This window comes from Malaclemys terrapin, chromosome 8 (assembly GCF_027887155.1).
Source record: "Malaclemys terrapin pileata isolate rMalTer1 chromosome 8, rMalTer1.hap1, whole genome shotgun sequence".
In the NCBI taxonomy this organism is placed as follows: Eukaryota; Metazoa; Chordata; order Testudines; family Emydidae; genus Malaclemys; species Malaclemys terrapin.
This window is the reverse complement of record NC_071512.1, coordinates 43,376,128-43,384,140: the sequence shown is the minus strand read 5'-3', so window position 1 is coordinate 43,384,140 and position 8,013 is coordinate 43,376,128. Positions and strand designations below refer to the sequence as shown.

Here is an 8,013-nt window from a genome sequence, read left to right as displayed (position 1 = left end):
ATGTAAAGTTATACATCTAGGAACAAAGCATGTCGACCATATTTATAAGATGGAGTACTCTATTCACTATGACCCAAATCCTTTTGAGACTCACTGCTTCCCAGGATAGTCAGCTGAATGTGAGCTCCCAAAAGGGCTAATGCACTCCCTGGCTCTAGAAACAGGGGAATCTTGAGTAGGAGTAGGGAGGTTCTATTACTTCTGCATTGGCACCAGTGCGACCACTACAGGAATACTGTGTACAGGGCTGGTGCCCACAATTCAAGAAGGATGTTGAAACATAGGAGAGGGTTCAGAGAAGAGCCATGAGAACAATTAGAGGATTGGAAAACCTGTCTTATAGTGAAAGACTTAAGGAGCTCAATGTATGCCACTTATCAAAGAGAAAGTTAAGTTGTGATCTGATCACAGTGTATAAGTACCTACGTGGGAACAGAAATTTGATAATGGACTCTTCAATTGAGTAGACAGATATAACAAGAACCAGGGGCTGGAGACTGAAGCTAGACAAGTTCAGACTGGAAATAAGACATCCTTTTTTAACAATGAGGGTTATTAACTCTTGGAACAACTGACCAAGGCGTGTGGTGGATTCCCCATCACTGGCAATGTTTAAATCAAGACTGGATATTTTTCTAAAAGCTCTGCTCTAGTTCAACGACAGGTATTGGACTTGAAGGAGCAATTAATTCAGGAAGTCCCATGGCCTATGTGATGCAGGAGGTCAGAGCAATGATCACAGTGGTCCCTTCTGGCCATAACAAGCTATGGGATGGTAAGGTGTGGCAGGGAAGATGAGAGGGCATGTGTGTAGGGGATGCAGTGGGAGTGAAAAGGACCGGCACTGGCACAGAGTGTAGGAGGGGAAAGATGGAGTCTTTTAGCCACGTTAAAACGTTTAAAGGTGTCTAGATGGAAACCTAGAGCAGCTAGGCCTGCTCCAATGCCCATTGGAGTCAATGAATATGTTTGCCTTGTTACTGGTGGGTTCTGGATCAGCACCTTAAACTTTTCCATATGGGCACAAGCTTCCCCACTTCCCTCAACCATCAACTCCCCTGTTTCCCTTTAACACCATCACCACCCCTCAGCCTGTGGGAGAGGAGATCTGTCAGTGCAGCGCTCCCCTGCAGCACTGGCTATGCACCAGCCCCATGGGACCCTATGCTGAGCATTAACGTTTGGCTTCTTTAAAGAGAGCCTCCAGCAGGCAGGTGCGTTTCAGCAGAGTCCAGCCCAGGCCCTGCGTGATCTCACCCTTCCCTTAGAAGAAAGGACACCTACTGCAACAGTTTGAAAAAGGGGATCCTCCCAGCGTGCCTGTCTCTGGGGAGGGAGTTCATCAGGGCGTCCGTGGGTCAGAGTTCAGGTTGCTATGGGGATGCCGCAGGCGAAGTAGCTTTGTGACTCCTGGTGTTAAGGGAGGGCGTGAAAGGCAAGGAATTGGGGGAGGGGGTGGATTACCCCTGGATCTGGTAGTGGTGCCTGGGGAGGCTGTCACTGCACCCAATGAAAAGCACAGGGCATTGCAGGCCCTCCTGTGTGGGCCATGCACGTAGGTTCTCTGGGCACTCGGGGGTCAGTCCCCTCTCCAGGGGAGTGGTGCAGATGGCGGGGGAGAGGGGTGGTGCCTTCTCCACATTTCAGCGCAGAGAAGTGGCTCAGTGGCACAGCCCTGCCCTTTCTCGGCTCCACAGGCCCACCCCGTGCATCAGGGACTAAGGGGCGCCGCTGAAAGCAGCTGGAGCTCGGTTTGATTGGGACACACGTTCACCGACCCCCTGACCTGAACTGTCCCCATCTCTTGGGTTCCCCCGGGCTGGGTTTGGGTCCCCCTGAGCTTTGTCCCGGCTGGAAAGTGAGCGTGACACCCTCCCCGCCGCTGCCAGTTTCCAAAGTGCCAAACTCAGTTCTGAGAGCGGGACGTGCCCCAGGGAGCGGGCAGAGCCCGTCTGGGCCCCTGTGCGGGAGGGACTTGATCGGGGGCCACTGGGCACTTAAGGGCCGGCGAACGAAGAAAACTTGAGGCAGGCGGAAAGACAGCGGCCCAGCCGGTGCCTTGCTCTGTGCTGCCCCTGCGGCCAGAGCCCGAGGAGGGCTCGGGGCCCCACCCCTTGCGCCCCCAATCTGGCGGGTTTTCCCCGGCACGAAGCCCAGCTGGCGGCCAGACCGACTGCTCCGCTCCCCGCTGCCTCCTCCCAGCTTCCCCAATCTGTGCGAGGAGCAGCTGCGGAGATTCCCCCGTGCCCGCCCCCGCGCCTGCCGCCCGCCCCCGCCTCGGCAGCAGCAGCTCCGCGCTCCCCGGTGTGCGCCCTGCCCAGGGCTGGCGGGACGCAGGGCGGTGGCGGGGGCGCAGGCTGGAGGCGCGGGCGATGCCGGCCGACCCTGCACAGGAGCAGCGGCCAATCGGCGGCGAGCGAAACGGAGCGCAGGGAGCGCTCGGGAGGCGGCGGGCGCCGGCCGGGCAGTGGCGAGCGGCGGGCTCTGAGCGGCGGGGATTGCACCGCCCGCTCTGCGCCCTGGGGACAGCGCCGGGGCCACAGCGCGCTGGGGGTTTGCCCCAGCCCCGGGATTAGCCAGCTCGGGGCTTCCCGCCGCGTGATCCCCGCCAGGATTTACGGCACGGAGGGAGGTGAGCAGAGCCCGGCAGCCGCCGCTGGATTACAGCCTCTGGACAGCTCCCAGGTAGGAGAGGGGGCAAGTGCTGCGCTGCGTTGCGCTGGCTCGGGGGCGCCGGGGGCTGGTCGCCCCCCCGCGCGGCTCTGCCTGACTCCCTGGCGTGGAGCAGAGCCGGGCTCCGAGCCCTGCTCCGGCGCAGAGGCATGGCTGGTCGGAGCCTTTTCCCGACGGGGGGAGGGACTCAGACCCAACCGAAGGGAGGATGGGGGGGGTCAATAGGGTCCCCCCGCCGCCTCCCGCGGATCTGCTCGGGCAGCGAGCACTAGTTGAAGTGTGGCTCGGGCTGCCACCTCCCACAGGGAAGCCCCCTCTGCCCCAGGCGCTCGCTCAGCTGGCGAAGGCTGGGGCTCCCCGCGGGTGGCAGGCATGCCAGTCGGAGGGCTGCACCCGTCCTGTGCCCAGCCTGAGTGACTCATGGGCAGCTGCGGGAGGAAGCCAGGCTTTCCCTGAACTGTGCATGGAGGAGGAAGCTACAGCTCCCGCCAGACAAGCTCTGTGTTAGGAGAGGCCATTCCCATGGGGAAGAGGGGGGAGAGCCCGACTCCCTGGATCTCCCCCGGCACCCCATGGGCAGGGAAGGGCTGGCATCAATCAACATAACCATGGGCACGATTATTGCAGAAGTGAGGAGGCAACTGGCCATAAAACCCCACCAACGTGCATGGGCCAGTGCCCGAGCTTCAGTCTCCCGCCCATCTGACACCACTGCCCCTCTCCACCTCCCCCAGCTACTTGTTACAGACAGCTGCATCACTGTAAGCAGGCAGTAAAGTTAAGGCCACTCCTGCCAGAGACTTCAGTGGGTAGAACTCCAAGGGCTCTTCCCTTCCTGCCTGGGGAGGAAGCTGGGTTCTCCCCCAGCTCCCTGGGGCGGAGCAGTGCTCTGGAAGGGCTCTGGCTCTGTGAGGCTTGTTGTGTGTATCAGGATGACTGTTCATGCTGGCACCGGTGCCCCAGAAGCTATACCAATGAAAAGGGAGACGGGGGGATCAGCAAGGAACTGTCCATCACTTGCTTCCTTTCGCCTTGGGGACTTAAGCCCCCATGTAATGTCCCCCTGTAGCTGTCTCCTGCCTGAGAGGGGCAGATTGTTAGAGGATCGAGGCAGGTGCTAAATATTACTGGGAAACAAGAAGGTAAAATCTTGTCCCCTTCTGTCTCCTGCCTTGAACAGTGAACATCACTTCAGCTGGGAAGCCCACCATATAGGCCCATGCTGGCAACAGGCTCCTGCAGTCCAGGATTGCTGCTGGCTGAGCTGTCTCTCAGCATGGGGGCTGGGGGCTGAAGTGTAATTGCCTGAGGAGGCAAGGGGGATGTTGCAGATAGGAAGGCAGCTCTCTTACCTGAGTGCCCACATTTAGTACTCACATCTTGTGAGTGGATCGGCGATGGCAGCCGGGAAAGGGCTCCCGGCTGCTCTGCCCGGGACTGTGGATGGGAATGTTTCCCTTGCACACATACATGGCTGAGATATTTCTGGCAGCTCGTTAATCATAACTGCAGTGAGCTGCCCATTCAGGGCCCTTGTGTTTCTGCAGTGCTCTGTGAAGCTAAAGGGAATGGCTGGATTTCTCAGGTGTTCTCCGGACCCCAGCTTCATCCCTTGTGCCTGGTTTGAGGATTCTCCTGGGTGTGACTGACATGCAGTATTTCAGCCAGGCCATTTGGAGTCAGATCTTCACTTTCCCAGACATGTGTCTGCTAGGGTGAACCCCACTGATGTGCAGTTCTCAGTGGTTGATTAGTAACACTCCATGTGTCCTTGCTGCTAAAATACAGGGGAAGTCAACACTGCATCATGAACTTTGTCATGGCAACAGAGTCTGATGCCACTGGCACTTGTTTGTGATGTCACTGGGTAGTGGTGAAAAAGAAAAGGGGCAGTGTCTGATGGAAGTGTTGGTTTCCTACACAGCCGCTCAGCTGCATGGTACAAGAGAGAGGCGCAGCTGACCCTGTGCTCTCAGGTTTATGTGGGTATCATTGCAGGGGAGTCAGACACTAAACCCATTTGTTTAATTACCATAATCCCATTATGGTAATTAAGAAAACCCCACAGCTCCCTTTTCCATGGCAAATGAATTTGCAGCAGCAACACAACATTCCCAAAGCCAAGCTAGGGCTAATGGAAGTAGATATCAGAGGCTAGTGTCATGCAGTGCTACCCAGGAGAGAGGCAGCAGCTGAGGTTAACACTCACAGGAAAAGCTCTTTGGGGCAGACTTCTTGTTCTGTATTTGCACCTAACCCAGGGGAGACATGGTCTGTGGGGCTGCTAGGTGCTACTGCCATGAACATAATGAATACAAATAATCTGACTCTCTACTCCCAGAAGGCATTTCCTTTGGTCAGGCCGAAGGCCCTTACTGATGACAAGTGTAAGAGTTAGGTGATTATTGTTACTGTTGTTGTTGTTGTGCAGTGGTGTCTAAAGCAGAGACTGCCCCAGAAGACGATGCTATGCATTTTCTACTGCAAGAAATGGGGAAGATTATAACTGCTGGGAATAGGCAGGGACCTTTCCATAACTGGAGCATAATGACATATTCCCACTTGCAGTCTATTTTTCCTTCCACGGGGACAGAGTGTCACCATCCACAGAGATGGATTGAGCTGGGAAGCTGAGATGTGAATCCAGCTGAGGGGAGCATGTGGATTCAGGATTTCTGTCAGTGCCCATTAGAAAGATGAGCCAAAACTGCAGCATTTATCTCTGGATCCAGATCCAGACTTTCCCAGAACTGGAAGGGGTTCAATTCAAATATTATTGATTCCAAGGCCAGAAGGGACCACTGTGATCATCTAGTCTGACCTCCTGCATAACGCAGGCTAGAGACCTGCCCAGAATAATGCTCTAGAACATAGATTTTCAAAAACATTCTAGGGTTCTAGCTCATGGCTCTCTGGAATCACTGTTACTTGCTCACCAGGAGCAAATGGAGCAGTCAGGGTGGAGACACAAGCTTCTGTACATACTGTGCTGCTCCTTAAGGGGGAACTGGAGATCTCTTCTGTGGCCAAGAGCCGAGTTCAAAGTTCTGTGTGTCCCTCTGCAATATGGCTGCACCATCCCCTACAACTCTGCAAAGCCAGCCCAGAGATGGGAGAAGAAGCTGGAATCTACCCCCAATAGCCCTACCTGGCCAGCCCTGTGACAGGAGAGAGAGCTGGATTCTACCCACATTAGCCCTGACTGGCTGGCCCAATGATGGCAGAGGGTGCTGGCATCTGTGCTGACTAACTGCAGGATCCTTGTTCCTGATGGTGATATGTAAGTCAGAAAGAACCCAGCTCAACTTCCAGACTTGAGGGAAAGTTTGCAGGGCTAGTAGATGGAAAACACATCTTTTTACTTGGAAGCCATTCAGATAGACCAAGGAATCATTGAGAGACCTCTGTCTCTTCTGACCTGGGCTCCTGCCATGCACTGCTCTGAGTCCCCTGCATCATACCATATCTTCTTACCTGGAGAGATGGACGAAATCTTGCAGGTGGGCCATGCTCTGCACTGGCTCCCCTCAGTTCCAAACCAACTCCAACATCCCGTTTCCTGCCTTCCAAGCCCCCAGTGTGTCATGATCTGGATGCCTGCGGAAATGCCTCTCCCTCCACCTTCATCCGAGCGTTCTATGATCATCAGGCACATTGCAGCTGAGCAAGTCCTGGGTGAATCTTCTGGGGGACTTGGGGCAGAGCATGCTCAGTGAATGGCCCTTTGCCCTTATGCTAGTGGTCAGGCTGAGCTAGTGTCTCCCAGCCTGCAGAGCGCCATGCAAAGCTCTCCTCTAGGAAAGCTGGACTTCCAAAGGGAAAGCTCTGTGGGGCTTTGATACCATTCACCAGCGGGGATGAGGCTAGCATCTGAGGCTAGGTCTACACTGGGGGGGGGGATCAATTTAAGATACGCAAATTCAGCTACACGAGTAGCGTAGCTGAATTCGACGTATCCGAGCTGACTTACCCCACTGTGAGGATGGCGGCAAATCGACCGCCGCGGCTCCCCCATCGACGGCGCTTACTCCTACCTGCGCTGGTGGAGTACGTGCATCGATTCGGGGATCGATTGTCGCGTCCCGACAAGACGCGATAATTCGATCCCCGAGAGATCGATTTCTACCTGCCGATCCAGGCGGGTAGTGAAGACAAGCCCTGAGATGCATGTAATTATGTGGGAATATTTAGACCTACTGGAATGAATTCAGATCCTATGGGGCCCCCATAAACTCCCCAGAGACTGGGGGTCAAGAAGCTGGGTTAGTCTTTTCCCACATCAAAAGAGACAGGGGGACAGGGTGGGGTCTCTTCTGTCCATCCCTTGTGAGTCCCCACTTCCTTTGTGACATCACCATGCACATTCTCCCTGCTCTGGCTGTCAGGTGCAGAGCTGCTGCGGGGTAATGTGCATGAGGGAGAATGTAAGTATCTCAGAGAAACAGAAACAGCAAAACCTTCCAAAAAATCCCCCCGCCAGAGCCTCCAGGGCCAGAGAAAATCAGGGTTTACAAAAATTAAAATCAACGTGGATCATGTGATTTTAGGGTCTGGCCATGATTTTTGCTGCATCTTATGATAGTTTGAATTGAATAGAAAATTGGTTTCTTTCTTGTTCCCATTGCAAGGATGCAGCCGTCCCAAAGGAAACAAATGTTCGGCTGCCTGCTTAACCCAGTTTTACAGAAAACTGCTTCCAGCCAAACAATAGCCGCGGTAGAAATGGGAACTCAAACCCTGCCCCATTCACCTCATCTCAAAAAGCCAAGAGAGACACCCCTTACTTAACAGCAATGATTGTGTTGGAGCTCTAAGTTGGGATGCAGGAGACCTGTGACCAGTTCCCAGCTCTGCTTTAGACCAGCTGTGTGAAGTTGATGGAATTTAGGATCCTAAATACCTTTGAGGAGCTGGGCCTTTGATCCCTGGATGTAACAAAGAGGTGGAACTTTTCTCCCTCCCAGGAGTTCTTTGGGAATAAATCCCCACAGCCCTGGGAGATGCCCAGATGCTATGTTGGAGGGTGCTGTACTAGCACCTAGCTAAGGAGATGTAATATTTTCTATTCCTGGTTTCCTAGTTAAATATGTAGGTTGATATATTATTATTGTGACTGTACAATGTGCACCATAAATTGTACAGGCATGCAATGCAGCTGTGTTAATATTCCTGCTAGCTTCCTCTTTGTTATTTATATCATAGCAGTAATATTTATATTATATTATAATTATAGCCTAAAGGCTCCAACTCAGATACAGGTTCTGTTGTGCTAGGTGCTGTACACATCCCTACTGAAAGGCAGGTCCTTCCCTGAAGAGTTTACTGTCTAAACAGACCAGA

General features: G+C 54.0%; 1 protein-coding gene across 5 annotated transcripts in view; it reads left to right on the top strand.

The window, feature by feature from the left end:
- The first annotated feature begins 2,270 nt into the window (after positions 1 to 2,270).
- LOC128842558 (transmembrane protein 121) overlaps positions 2,271 to 8,013 on the top strand; it is a 183,877-nt gene continuing 178,134 nt past the window's right edge. Inside the window, exon 1 of one of the 5 annotated variants that reach the window (XR_008446026.1) lies at positions 2,271 to 2,685. The gene's annotated coding sequence lies outside the window, so the exon portion shown is untranslated. The remainder of the gene's footprint in view (positions 2,686 to 8,013) is intronic. The other 4 variants (XR_008446025.1, XR_008446024.1, XR_008446023.1 and 1 more) reach the window with 4 other exon arrangements.